Genomic DNA, 15,313 nt, shown 5'->3' with positions numbered 1-15,313 from the left:
AGAAATCCGCGCCAACGAGCGGAGACCAGTTGAGCGCGAGACTCCGAGCCGAACGGTTGTACGCACGGACGCAGCCCGGTGACTAAATCTACGATACGATTTCGTACCAAGCATTTCGTAACATAGTTTTTGCCCTTAATCGGAAGTATTCACTGTCATATTTCGCTATTGCCTACTCTCTGAAATAGTCGGATATATTAATACAATTATTTCGAACTTGTGACAAGTGACACGTAATCGCGTATGTGGTGATCGATTGTCATCGAGTCTAAACAGTGACTCTGTGGATTTCTCAAGTTGGCGTTTTGACGTTTCTCCGAGGGAATTCGAGTGGCAGAAAGCATCGTGTCATCCGGTACCCACCGGTGAGTCGTTGCATTTCATTTTTTATTTACACGTCTTTCCTTGCATTTTAAACCGCGATCATATTTTTCTACGGACGAAATGAAGTGTCTTGAGGGTCTCGTATCGCGGTACTTTGCGGGTTTCTTGCGTGTATCGATGCACGACACGGAACGCGTCGCAATATTCTTTTTTTCTCGATGTTCGTGCGTCGAACAGGAAATAATGCGAAGACCTTTAACAGTTCGGGCAGCTGCCACCGACAAGCAAGAAAAAAACTGGTCCGGTGTTGTGCCGGTGCGTTGAAATACCGTGGCTGTGGTGTCTGGCACGTGACTAGCCGACTGCTTCCGAGTTACCGCGATTACCGATCGAAATTTCGCTGATTGTTTCGTGTCCAGTTTTGTTTTCTCTCCTCACACTGGCGTGTTATACGAATTCCTTAGCTGTAGACAGCAAGGTGAACGGAAGTGGATGAGATAAGCGTCAGACAGACGGAAATTTGGCGGGCGTTTGAAGTGCACGGTGTCTGCTGTTTTCGTTGAAGTTTATCGGTCGAAAATTAGATAGACACCGTTCTTAGAGAGCGTCTGGCGATTTGAAGTTCGTCTCGAACGTAGAGATGGATAAAGAGAGACACGGTGAACGTCTGGAATGTTTCTCCGCTTGTCTCAAAGCGGTGTAATGTTCAGATTAATCGAGTGGCTTTGAAACGTTTTACCTTTGACGATGATGCGCCTTTATCGTGAAAGCGAAATTGCCGAAAACGTTTCCATCATATAAGTGCACAATATAAGTTGACGATTCTTTCCAATGATTTGTATCATCGATTATACGGAAGCATTTTCTCGCGTTGGAAGTTTTGCCGAGATCGTCGTGTCCGGCTATTAGGTTATAGAATTAAGTGCGCGCGGCAACGTCTGTAATTATACCGTGAGCTGAGCAATTTCTTCGTGCTGGCCTATATCGTTGACGTTTAATTTCACTCGTGTAGTCCCGTCGTTACAACATGTTAACTTTCTAGCGTGAAGGTGAAGTGCAATCAATAATTCGAAAAACAAATTGCTGTGGAACGATTTTGAGACAAGTGTCGGATAGTTTTCGTTTCTATCTGTTTCCCCTTTGTTTTGCAGTTCTGTTTTGGTTTCTTCTAATCTGTTGTGTGGTGTTTCGTAGAAATCCCGCGTATCTAGTATTCCCGGCACAATAATTTACCAAATGATAGTACGTGTAAACTAGTCGCGAGATCTGTTGCTACAATTTTTTGTACGATAATCGGTTGGCTTGAATTTTGCTTGTTTTTATAACTTATGACCTGTAGAATTTCTTCGAAACGATTTTAAGTTATGCATCTGGTATTTTCGTTCCTATTTGTTTTTGTTGTTCTTTTTTGTCCGTGTTCAGTTTCTTCTAATCTGTTGTGGTAATTCGTGGAAGAGAAGTAATAATTCTAAGTACTTGGTCTTCGTTGCGCAATAATTTACGAAACGATAATATTTATGAATTGGTGACAAGTTTTACTCTAACAAATTTACGTCGAATATGATAAATAGTCGATTTCTAGGATCATGCATGTTTTCGTAACAAACTAGTTTTTATACGTCGTGATTTATGAAATTTCGCTAATAATGTTAAATAGTACAAAAAGACTATGGTGATTTTAAATATGGTAATCGTAGTGATCGTGTTCACTGTAAGGTGTAATTGATATTTGTCTGAAAATCGACTTGTTAGTTATTTTTGTTCGAAGTTGTTTCTGACAAGAAATTATGATTCTCTTATTACGTATTACATCAGGATATTTTTAATTGAAAAGTCAGTTTTTGAATTATGAAGGTATCATTCTGTACCTTCGTGCTAACACGCGGTATAAAATTATCGCGCAGTTATAACAGTGAATTATTGGAAGCAAGCAAATAAATCTCGTATTAAAATTATGATTGTCATTGTTATCAGTATAGCAGGTTGTAAGAATAATTCTGAGGTATAGCTCATTTAATCACTACATGGTCATTTCTTTTTCGAGTATAAGCCTACTCTGATGGAAAATCATAAACGGCTTAAAGTGATTTCTGATTGTAATACGTTCTTTTAATTGACAATACATTTTCATATCACGATACATTATTCCGTGCTTTTGTGCCAGGAGAACATAAAATATTGCGGAATGTATTAAAATACTAAATTATTTGAATCACGCGAATAAATTCTGTGTTAAAATCATGATTAGTACTGCCACTCCTATGAATATAGCAGTTCGTTGGTATAATTCTGAGATATAGCTCATTTAATCGTTACATCATGAATATTACAAATTTGCCTGCGGGACTTGACACGTTCTGTACTGTATTTATTAGCAGGATGCAAATAACTTGAATATTCTAATATTTTGAGCAACGTGCCGTCTCGAATCTTTCTCCAGTGAGTCATGAAATCATTTCGCCAAAGTTGTGTTATATAGTGAACAAAAAATAATACAGATTGTGTTTTTACAGCAACTAAACTAACAAAACTGCGAATACTAATACGTAAATATGCAGAAATATATAAAATATATATAGGTATGTTAAAATGTATAAAATTTCCAATATACTGTGTACGTAATTCGTTTCTTGGCTGACCAATTTAATATTAGGATATTGAAACACTTTTCAGACATCACTTTATTTATGACGAGAAAAGGAAAAACCACCATGTCGATAAACTGGTTTTTAAATTAACTTAAAAATACCATATCCATACTACGGAAATTAAACAATAGAAACGAAGTAATTTAAAACAGATCAAAAGAAAAGAACAAGATTCTAAACAACATCGTATTCTTTTCTCTCTTTCGAAAGTCGCTTCGTCGCGGCACGGCGTTATTCTGGCGGAAAAACTCGTGACAATTAAGGAAGCTGGCGAGAACTCAAACATTTGCATAACGTCAGATTTACGAGAGTCGTTGCCTCCGCGGAATTATCATATTTATACGTTACTTAACGCGGCTCCCGTGTATTTCACGCCGAAAAGTTGCCGCGAGCCAGAGCCCACGGTGGTCGACAACGATAACTTCTCTCGCGATTAAAAGTTTCCAAGGCTTGTCTCTCGGAGCTCCTCGAAACCGAGTAGTTTCTGATATCGAAACCCGTGGCCGGGAAAACAGAGGGGACACTGCAATTGGTTCGCTCGGATGCTCTCATAAGAGGGGTAGATTCTGCGACGAGAATCGATGACGAAATGGAAACTCCGGTGAAACAATGAGACGTAGAAATCGTAATGCAGGAATAGAGGGAAGGTAAGGTGCGTAGAACGGAGTGAAAAGTTGGAAAAATCGAGTGGAAAGTAGGCCTCCGATGGAGCAACGTGTCCCGGGGAGAAGCGAAGACACTGACGAGATCGATCCACTTTGTCAGCGTGAAAGACGGGGGTGGAACTTGAGACACGGAGGGGTTGGCCGAGTCCCTTTTTAAAAAGGAGCCAACCAAAGGGAGCCTGCCGGTACTTTCGACCGCGTTGAAAATCTTTCTCTTTCTCTGGCTCGTTTCAATAGATTCCGTGGTATATACGTCTGGTTAGGTGTTTACTCGCGATCGTAAGGAGAGTTTTCTCGTGGACTGAAAGAATGAAACCCCCTCGGCGAATGGGAATAGAAAAAGGTGGATGTCGTTTAGTGGCGCGTGGGGCGTGGCGATCTCTATTTCGAGGACCACAGCTTCTCCCGGTAAGCTTTATTGCATAAAGAAGGCAAAGTTGCCATGAATCGAGGTCGCAAACAAAAAGTGTAACGTCGAACAGGGTTCGTTCCAGTCTGTGCATCGGTGCTCGCATTTTTACCGCTAGTCCGTTAAGCCGCTTACTTATCTCCTTTATCGAACCCTATTAGGGCTAACAGGAATATCCGTTCCTCGATAACGAAAACGCTCCGTTTATCGGTCTAGGTAAACTGCACACAGTCTGATCCGATCTATCTGATAAACGGCCGACGTCGATCACCGCGAATCTCCCGATCGATCGTCGAGATCGTTTTAATTGTTTCTTCTAGATGATCTTGATAGGTTTTCTGGTTTCCACGGAGCTTCGAGATGGTTTGCAGATTAGTCAAGCTATTTGAATTTGAATTTATGCAAATCGAGTTACTTGACTTTGAATCATTTAATTGAATACCTAATCTGATTTCAAGTGTATATAATGAAAACTGGTGCTATTAGGTTCAGAAAGGGTAGTTTAAAAAAAGTTGGTTTAAGAGTTAATCGGGAAGCATAAAATGACATTACGTTATCTATCGACTGTTATTCTTATCAAGTCAAGGAATAGTTGGTAAAACCTCTATCGCACTTAAGTCTGTCTGCTTAGAAAAATTTAAATTTTATTTATCTATCATTAAAGTTTTAGAAATTAATGTTTCAGAAATTACGTGAAACTATGTAAATGGCAGATATTTCCGTTTGAATTAAAAATAATTATATGAAAGATGTGAATGTAAAAGCGGTAATAGTAGAATAGTTTCAAGTTGGTTAAACTCCGAAAACTTGGTTAATCAGGATGAGGTTTCTTTGGGTTTGTGAGGTGCAAAAGATTTTCTGTGCCGATTATGCTGGACAGATTCGTATCTTTGTCGCGTATCGTTACGTTCACCTTCGGACGACATTTTTTAGTCTCGTTCATTAAACGCGGTGACTCATGACGTCGGGCTCGTTATGCCTCGTCATAATTTTCTCGAGTACTCTGAGATTACGACGCGCGATAAATCCATAACGGCTTAGGAATTCGTGGCTATTCGTGGGCCTCGTTTGTCAACCATTTCCGTGCGCTTTGTTGCCTGCTAAGTGGCTGAAGAAATCGGAACTGGCGCCGTACTTAAATTTCTGGTTTTAGCTGTGATATCTGAAATCTCCGAGATTTCATATACAGATCTCCATAATTCTTCATCACTGAACATCGTATAACAACAATGTGATTATATAACTCTCTGTTGGGAGTTGTATTATATTGTATTGGATACAGTATTAGACATTTTGGAAAATTCGTATGTTTATTCAAATTAATTTAAAAATATCGTTTCGATACACGACATCTTTTTATGTTATAGAATGGTGTATATTTGACTTATTTTTACTTTATACATACACCTACGTATATACTTACAAGCCTCTGGAAAGTCAAACTGATCAATTGCACCCTTTGTTAATTACCCTAATCACATTACATAACTAGAAGATTAATATTCAATTCCCAATAAACAAATTACTCAATGTCATAAGTTGGTCGCGAGGGAATTACATAAGGAATAGTGATTTCCAAGATGAATTTAAAAAATAATTTGTAATACCAGCAATTTATATACTTTTCAATCTATGAAATTGATCAGAGTGATTTCTCAGCGGCTCGAACAGAAGCATTCCGTTCTATGAGAATTTCTAGTTTTCTCTTTAGCATAGACACTTACCTCTAGATATACGAATCTAAAATATGTACATACACTTAAATATACTTTACATGGATAACTGTAATTTAGATAACAGGATAAAGATGATATGTGCCTTCATAAAAGTCAACATCATTTCTCTCTAAAGATTGCGTACACATTTTTAGTCATTTCAAAGCAAATACCTTAAAATCTTTCGTTTCAACACGTTCATTAATTCCGACGTTAATTCATTATCCTGCAATCTCCCAATTCGTTTACAACCTTCCAACTCATTCGCAACTATCTTCACCAATGTCCCCACGATTCTTCGATATCCTTCCGGAACACTAACTCCACACCTCTGTAAGCCCACCCATTTGCCTGCCGTTCCTCGAAACCCCGGAACAATAGCAAAATCGAATCGAAACTTGCCGCTTAATTGCTCCCGACAGAATTCGGCCCGTGCCGGTCCTAATCTTGTTTCGAGTTTCTGAAAACACGGTAGCCCATCCCTCTCCGGTCCCGTGAAACATTTTATGCAACCATCGGACGCACAATGGACGTCTCAATTCCTGGCCGATCCACGAGACGCGAAGTTTCGCTTGGCGAAGCACGCGGCGACATATTCGTGGGGTTCTGTCGACGGAACAAAATCCATTTGTCTCGCATCGGGCCGGGTACCGGCCTTAAAAAGCCTTTCCATCTCGCCTCTTTGCCCGTCTCCGCTCGACGGCCGGATGAAAATTACTCGTAACAAGATTTATTTCATTTAAATGAGGATGTGCGCTAGGCGCCCGGCTAGAGACATTCCATCTCGCTTAGTCGTTCTTTTTCTTCCAATTTTTTTCTTTCTCCAATTCTTCCTTTCTTCTCGTTTTTGTTCACATGGCCGCCACCGGTTAAATAACGCGGCCGTGCAGTCGGCCATCTCGAAGGCGTGAAACGAATCGTCCTTTAGCGTGCTCTTTCTCGACTATTAGAGAGACAGGTCGACGATCGATCGATCCGACTTTCTCCCCTCCTCGATCAGAATATGTCTGTCGATAACAGGCAGATTTCACCCCCGTCTACTATCCTGCCGCGTGTACGCGAGTCTTAAAGCGTGTAACGTGTTTCAGCCGAAAGGACGGTTAGAAGGCTGAAGCTAATTTAGCTTCAAAGCGTCTCGTTGCTCCATTCGACTACACTGGTTAAGAATTATATCTATGTTTCACTGTGGTTCATTCAATTACCAAACTTTCTCTTAACCCGGCTGTCCATCTATTTCGCATTTTCTACACGCAGCTCACACGCCAGGCTGGGAAAATTTGTCCCAGATCTTTCATACTAGCCGGCTTACCCAACACCCACTACGGAGAGCCATAAATCAGCGTCAGCCGACTCGCGTTCCGGCGAAACCTCGGAATCATTCTCTAATAAGACGCCTAAAATAACCCGCTAGTGAAACCTCGAGGAATAGCGCGATTCCGCGACTGGAATCCAAAGAGAACTTATTAGATCGTCATTTCCACGAAAGAAGTAGTTCGTTTCCTTCCATTATCGACGTCTTCGATCGAACTTTCGGATGCATCGCGTGCCAGAGGGACTAGGTAGTGAATGGGAATCAACTCTCGCCAGTGGAAGAACGTCGATACGTGGCATCCACTCGAGGACTCGTCTTTTGCTCTTACGTTCGCAAAACTTTTTCGTTCTGATCGCCTGTAATGTGTATGATGCATGCTTGGATACTTATTAAGAGTGACGTAATTGAGAAAAGTAGATTTTCATAGGAAACAGTGTAAAATAGAAAGCTTGAGTTGGAAAATTATGAATTACTTTAATAGCATTTAATAGAATATTGTCTATGCGTATTGGCTATTATCAGAAGATGGATTAAAAATATTTCGAATTTTACTATTTTGGTTTGACACATTATTCTGGTTATATAATACAGTGAGATTCATTAATTACGCTAGAATCGCTAGAAGGTTGACTTTATATAGGAAAATTGGTTGAAGCAGCGTAGATGAATTTTAATAAGCAACTAAAATCTAGTAATGGCTGTTCGATCAGCGTAATAAATTTCTACAAATAATACTTATATATAATCGCCTAAAGGTATCCGTCTATATTTCAAATAAGTATGAAACGATTCAACGCGTATCGTCGATAATACATGCAACACGAGGGACATGTTATAACAGAATAGCCATAAATCCAGTCTGAGAAGGTGCTGGCACCTCGTCGTAAAAGAATACCTACGTAAGAGGCGTGTCGGGGCGAGGCATCAGGGCGCACGTTTTCGAGCTATATTCCTGCGTTTGAACGAAAACTTTGCCCGTATAAGTCGACGTTCGCGATCTTATAAACCTGTAGCCGTTGGATGTGTTGCGACTATCGTTAGGAATCGGGGCGGTGAATATTTCATAGCCTCAAGGTATTGCCCAGTCAGTGGCGGCAATTTGTCGTTGCCTCGAATTCGCGGCCGGTAATCTGCATAAATCGGCTTGTTACTCTCGCGGAGGACTTTTTAAAAAAGTAACTCGTCTGCCGTCGGAAGTTTGTTCGAGGAGCTTCTGAGTTACGAGTGGCTGTTCGTTTGCTGCGCCTTGGAACTTTTCGTAGCAGATTCGATCCGGCAAGGAACACGAGGGACCAAGGCGTTTGTATCGCCAGTTGTATTTGAGTTACAGATCTTTCGGGGGAATTTCATTGGCCCGGAACCATTGATACGATTGCCTGCGAGTAGCTTATCTGTTCTTTAATCCGGGTCTCGATCGAGAGATCCCGTCCGTTGTCTAGGGTCGCTTTTTGTGTTTGATCGAGTACAAAGCAGTTGTGTTAATCCTGTCGACCGAATGAAGAAAGTAGATTGGATATTATTGACAATGAATTACGTTTTCATGTAGTTTCGGGTCATTTTTCAACCATCGTTTCGTTTAGGGAAGCTGAACCTTTTTCTCGGTTCTTTCGAAACAATTTGAAATCATTAACCGTATGTTAACATTAACCGGAATGGATATTTGGTTTGAACAGAAACGACTTTAGGATGGCCGGCGATGCTCTTATATTTGTATGAAAATCAAGCGTTGAATTAACTGCGCCATCTCAGCAGGACGGAACTATTAGACGGCAAACAAGCGGCGGACATTACGCGCGATGGCGCATAAACGGTTCAAGAAAATTGCCTCGTCGAAAGTAGAACGGTGTTCCGCTTGAGATTTCGATACAACTGGCTACGAATTAAAGAAGGTGACGCAACATTGTGTTAGATATAACTTCCAACCGTTAATCCCTTCGGTACGAAGGGTGTATAAACATGAAGAACACAGGTGAAAAATATATGTTACATATATATACGTAGTCCCTGTTTTTTTATAGAAGAGCAATTTTAAAATTCAGTATATAGTTAACCAATTCCTTATTGAAGCTATCTTTCCATTTTTATATAACTTTAATATTCCATACGTGCTTTTGTCGTCTTGAACATTTAAAGTGTCTCTCTTAAAGAATTTCCTGACTTGAACATTTAAAGAGTCTCTCTTAAAGAATCTCCTGACTTTATCACTCGTTTTTAAATTACTTGTTCTTTCGAATTCTGGTTTTCAATTTTAGAAAGACACAAAAATCAGAAAAATCTGAAACAGAATGGACTTATCGCGTTTACTTCCTACGATCTTCGATTAATTTATCATATTTTTCTCGTATAATCATCAATGTTTACGCGCGTGTAGCTTTTCTATTAATGAAAACTGCTTTGCTGAAAGTACTTCAGTTTCATATGTGACGTATCGAAAAGTTGTTGGAAGCTTTCACGAAGAACGAAGGGAAAAATGGTTCTTTGAAATCTTTGTAAATTTTCCCCTCGTTGTTTGCCACGTATGTAAATGTATCTCGAGTTTCCTGCGACGATCCAGGAGCCTCGATTTCTTCCCCCATACTTGGATCGGTCCCTCCGTTCGAAAAACTCTTCCTTCCGGCGGCCTTTCTGTCTCGACCTCTCGATGCTGCATTTTAGACGCGATAAAGAGCATAGGATGGAAGATCAGCCGGCATAAATTCGCCGGTGTTGGAGAAGGGTGCCCGTCAGATCATCGGAGTAGATCTACTTGGTGCAAATTCGAGGCTCTTCGGTGACATCGATTGTCAGCGCGCTTGTCAGCCATACTTTCACCAGGACGTGGCACGTCGAGATGGGGACAATCCCCGATCGAAGAAACAGAATCTTGTTTTCCTTTTTGTCTTCTTTCCCGTGTCCCACGTGACGAGACTAGTCGACATCTGTCGCGTGTCATACGGAAGGACACGTGTCAACGCGCTCGTAAACGCTCGTCAACCAAATTTGATCTCTCTGGTTTGTACGTCTGGTTCGAACTGTTCGTCGTTTTCAAAAATGGTAGGAAATATGTACAGTTACTTCGAGAAATATTCGGATGGTAAGAACATTTGAATACCTATATTGTGAAGTATCTAATTGGGTCCTAATTATCAAAGAATTTAGTCGAACCGAACTCCGTACCGCTAGTTTAATACATTTTTATTTTACTTTTATGTACAAAATGTTTATATATATAATATGTTCATTTATTCCGAGATAAAGATATTCGTTTGTCGGTTTATTAAATTTTAAAGTAATTTAGTAGAAATGTTTCTTTAGAATCACTAATATAATTGTAATATTTAAGAATACTCTAGCCACGAGAAAACGTAATATTGCATCATTAACTGTTGATGAATTGACATAGTTACATTATCACACGGAAAAAGGAAATAACCTAAATAAAGTAAGAGTGGTACTCTAGAACATTGAGCAAGATAAATTTAAAACTCACCAAGCTAATTTAAAAGCCACTAAGATCAGGGCTAACGAGATTAAAGTCGGAAAAAAAACAATAGTAAATACGCAAACGACTAAAGAAAGATTAGTCGTAAACCGAGTTATATCATTTTTATGGGAACAGTTAGACTGCGAGCCTGGCCAGGTGGTAGGTTGGTAATTAATTACGAGAACGGCATAAACTACGACATTTTCCAGTGTTATACGTATGTTCTGTAATTAATTAGGACTCAGACGTGCACGTGTGAGACGAGGCATCTTAATTAACAGGACTCTGCGTCGCTTTTTACTCGACCGCGTAAGAAGGCAAGCGACTGTTATTTAGCGGAGACGTACCGTGACGCGGCTTTTCGACCGGATAAAGAGCTGGTGGCGACCGTAAAAGACAGACGCTCGAGTGTTCCAAGCCGCGTGAAAGCTATTTGTTAAGTCAAGAAAAGTTAAAACACGGGTGAATTGCGGTTTACGCGAAATTTGCGTGATCTGCGGTTACGAGCTACCTTTCATTCAGCCCAGGATCGAACCGGTCTGCTCAATTTTTCTGCCTTTCTTCGTGGTCGAAGACGTGGTTCGAGCTGCGTTCAAGGTCTGATAGACAGAGATAAGAGCGATTTTTATGGGCAGCACGTTACGAAATTCGGAGGTTGGCCGATGTTTGTCACAAGAGATAAGATGTTAACGTCTCTTTGTATCCTTCGAGCTGTTGAAACCTTCCTTTCATGATAGTTTTTGCTCGATAGAGTGGAAAGTATAGGAAGTAGGTATCCGGACATTCGGAAAGATCGTTAGAATTGTTATTTGGAAATCTTGTTGGATATTTTTTAGAATCTTATTTAATATTTTAACATTATTACAAATGATGAAAAGACACATGTTTCGTTTCAAGACCAAATAGGAAGATAATTTTGTCATGGGACTGATTGATAACATACTGAATTTTAAAACTGCTGTTCCATATAAAATGTTTGACTTGTCGTGCTCTTTCTCTATACTCTCCATTTATATAAACAAATAATATTTGTTGATTATTTATTTCGATAAGAAGTTGGCAATTTTCGTTTATTTATCTTAAGGAATGATAGGAATAAACTGAAATTTAAATTTTTATCTCCTCTTTTATTTCATTTCAAAGGCGAGCCTGAAGAATCGATCCTTCTCTTCATAAGTATGATCGATTGAAACAAAAACCGATCAAATTACAGTGAAATAACTATTAACCGAAATTTTTCCAATTTTTCTTGTACTTTCGATTTAGAATTTATTCAAAAGAAGCAACTTTCAAATTTTTCTGATCAGAAACGGAGTTCTGCTCCTTTTTCCGATCTGGTTCTTTTCGACAGATAACACGAGTTTCTCAAGATCTTCCTCTCGCTGAAAGTTTCACGTGCAAGTTGTCGAAACGAGAATCGAAGTTCAGACGGCACTCGTTGAGTTGCATCACGTTTCGATCGATTGCTCGGCGAGTTAACGCGCGTCGGCCGAATTATAACGACGGACGCGTACGCACCTTGTCACACGGTACGCCGATTTCTATCGGGAATTCTCCGTGTTTGGTGACACACAAAGAGAACGTGAAAGGAAGAAAAGGAGAGAGAAATATCGTCAGCAGACTTCAAACGCGTGCACTCATACGCCGCGTTTCTCGCATTACTTGCACCATAAAATCTCGAAAGAGGAACCACGGGGAAACAGGGCCACCCTGCGCGTTTTACGGCCGCCGATTTGAATTTTAAATCTTCTACCCGGCTTTTGCGTACTTCGCTAATTTTCAGCGGCATCATCGCGTCCGCTCAGGCTCTACCGGAAAAATAATTTATTCGACTTTCTTTTTTCGCCGGTTTGCAGATCGTACGCTATTCAATTGCCGGTAGTACGACCCGTAGTGAACGAGGGAAAATGTTTCGAAAGGGATTCTTCGTTTTCTACCAACGAGTTCGCGATGCGTTTCGTGGCGGAACCAGTGAAATAGTGATAATTCAACGATTCTATATGTTCGTTTGTATCCGGAGAAAATATGTTGAAACGAAGGATTAAAATACACTGCGTTCTGTAACGTGTTGAATTATAAATCTTGTTAATTCTTTTATACGATATTCTTCGTAAAATCATACCTGTTGGATTCATTTGGATAATCGCGTAATTGTTCGGATACATTTATCCCTCCTGCGTTCAGATATCTTTCGTAACAAATATCGCATTCGGAGAAATTGTATTTCGCGAGGTGAATATCATAAGTATCATTTTTAAACTTTGTTTCGAACGATGGACTTGATGAGGTATCGTTTAAATATATTTTACGTCATGTTTTATAATGAAAGACACTTTCTATGCAATAGTTGTAGACTGACTTGAGAAAGCACCTGGTATGTTGCAACAGGTTGATTCCAAACCTACCCTAATAACTTACAGTATCTTATATATAGTTGGTCATAAAGGTACTTATTAGATTACGTTAGATATTTTGTATATTTTATTTAAAATCGTAAAACAGCAAGAAGACTGATATAAAAGACATTTATTTCTGACAGATATTTATTGCTTTATGTTACAAGCATAGCGTGAAAGTTTGAAAATAAAGTATGACGTTATCCTATATTTGACATCGTTTCCCGACGCTAATTTTTAGTACCAAAACTTAATTACTTACCTTTATGCTTTATCAATGGCATATTCCTCGCCGCTTTTTCATTGTCGATTCCATTCCAACAAATTTTAAATATTTTATATTACAAACCTGCTTCACAGACTGCGTTTAAAATATTGTGCCAGTCAAATATTTTTACGATCAATTGCATCAATTGTATCAGAAATGTATATACCATTCGCTTTTTTATTTTTATCAAAGTCTCAATACAAAAAAACCTGTTCTATTCTCACGTACAACAAAAAGGGACACGAATTCTATTTAGTCGCAAGTTACAAACCGCGCATCCCGTCTATTGATTTTTCATCACGGGACTGGAGGAACGAGCGCGTGTCTGTGTGAATCTCTTTTACCGTGGCGCATTCCATTTATAGATTCAAATGGAAACACCCTATGAATCTCGAGCGTTCGTACTCGACGCATCGTCGACGTAATCGTCCAGCGCAGCAGGTACCCCCATAAATTTCGTGAACATTATTATTAATAAAAGCAGGGCATAAAAGCGACCAGGACGTTTACCTAAATTTCCCCGGCGTTTTCAGCGGCGACGACAACAAGTACTGTTTTTATCGGCGGAGCTACGCCTGTTTTCCTTCTTTGGTCGTAAAAACAAGCGTCCCAGAAAATCATTCGAATTCATGCTCTACCGATAAGGGTGGAGAAAAGAAAGTGCGTATAACAATCGTAAAAGAGAAAAATCGGACCACGTAACGAGCGATGGGTGTAAAAAGTACATACTCGTTAATCGTGATTGACAAGGATTGGTACCGGTGTTACGCGACATTTAATTGCTCGAAATGACGTACAGCGAAACAATACGTGTAACACACTTGTTCTATGGGATTGTGTTCATAAAGTATAATCCGCGTGTAAAATGGTCGCAACAACCATTATTTCCGAACGGACAAATCCTTTTTACCGAAACTCGCTGTAATCCGTTGATTTATGCTCGATATTGGCGTTAAATAGTTCGCGGTTCCAATATCTGCTAACGTCGTGAAAGAACACAGTGATCTCTTTTTATTCATCTGACGTGTTTTGATTTGAATTGATGGGAATTTATATCATCGCGTATTGTTAAAATTCTTTTGTGATACTGATTTTCTAACTGAGTCTTGTCGAAGTGAAATATAGGAAATTCCAACGCGGATTTCAATTTTCGAAGAGTGGTTAAAACAGTGGAAAAATTTGATCGGATTAAATTAAAATCCCGATCGAGGGGAGAATTATATAATTTTGTAGTATGCTGGAAAAAAGTTCAGGCACCATATCTCTATAAACGAACTATCAAAGTCAGCACACGAGTAACAGAAACAATTTTCTCCGCTTGAAATTCAGAAACTAACAATTTCTTCGTATTCTGAACATTATGAAACTCTTTTGAAGCATCGCGAAAGCTAAAGAAAACTATATTCAGGGAAATATATCCGGAAGCAGAGTCGACACGGAATGACCTGTCTGACATTCGAGGTTATAAGAAAGGAAGTTCCCTTGCTGTCATTCTCGATCTAGCCGTTTCAATCTCGTCGGAAGGGGTACGTCTTCTTTCACGTGACTTTCTTCTTCTTTGGATGATAAGGGGAGAACAAGAGAATTCGTCGACTCCACTTCGGTTCTTTCGCATTCTCTCCGAAGGCGAGGTTATTTCGTGCAAACTCTTGTCGTGCAAAAGCCTTCTCCCTCTTCCTCTGGCCGTCTGCTTAACCTTACGGTGCCGCGATCTCCCTAGAAACGCCTCTAAACTCTCCGAGATTCCTACTTTCTGCCGTTCTTGATATTGATTACGTTAATAAAACACGCAGGGTAAACAACGTAACCGTATAAGCTTAGGGAAATTTCGCCTCCTAAAAATATAGTATAACGCCGGCGAAAAATGATCTCGAGACATTTTATTTTGGCTTTTCCTGCAACTTTATTAAACTACATAGATATATGGTGGGCAATTGATACGATAATGTTACTGAAAGAACGAATTACGATTCAGGAGTAATTATTTTTGACTTAATGCTCTTTGAATTATGCTTATTAAATGGATTGTGCTTATTAATTAAAGTATAGCTTTCGATACGGACTGCATTTTATGGTACACATTAATGTTGAGAAAGGGGGTTCTTTATTCGAG

The 15,313-nt window shown here is 39.6% G+C and overlaps 1 long non-coding RNA gene across 1 annotated transcript in view; it reads left to right on the top strand.

Moving 5' to 3' along the window:
* The first annotated feature begins 6 nt into the window (after positions 1-6).
* LOC117152049 overlaps positions 7-15,313 on the top strand; it is a 38,823-nt gene continuing 23,516 nt past the window's right edge. Inside the window, exon 1 of the long non-coding RNA XR_004462274.1 lies at positions 7-365. This is a non-coding gene — a long non-coding RNA (uncharacterized LOC117152049). The remainder of the gene's footprint in view (positions 366-15,313) is intronic.

The sequence above is a fragment of the Bombus impatiens genome, unplaced genomic scaffold (assembly GCF_000188095.3).
Source record: "Bombus impatiens unplaced genomic scaffold, BIMP_2.2 scf_0633, whole genome shotgun sequence".
Taxonomy (NCBI): domain Eukaryota; kingdom Metazoa; phylum Arthropoda; class Insecta; order Hymenoptera; family Apidae; genus Bombus; species Bombus impatiens.
The sequence above is the reverse complement of the archived record's forward strand: the minus strand, read 5'-3'. Positions and strand labels throughout refer to the sequence as shown.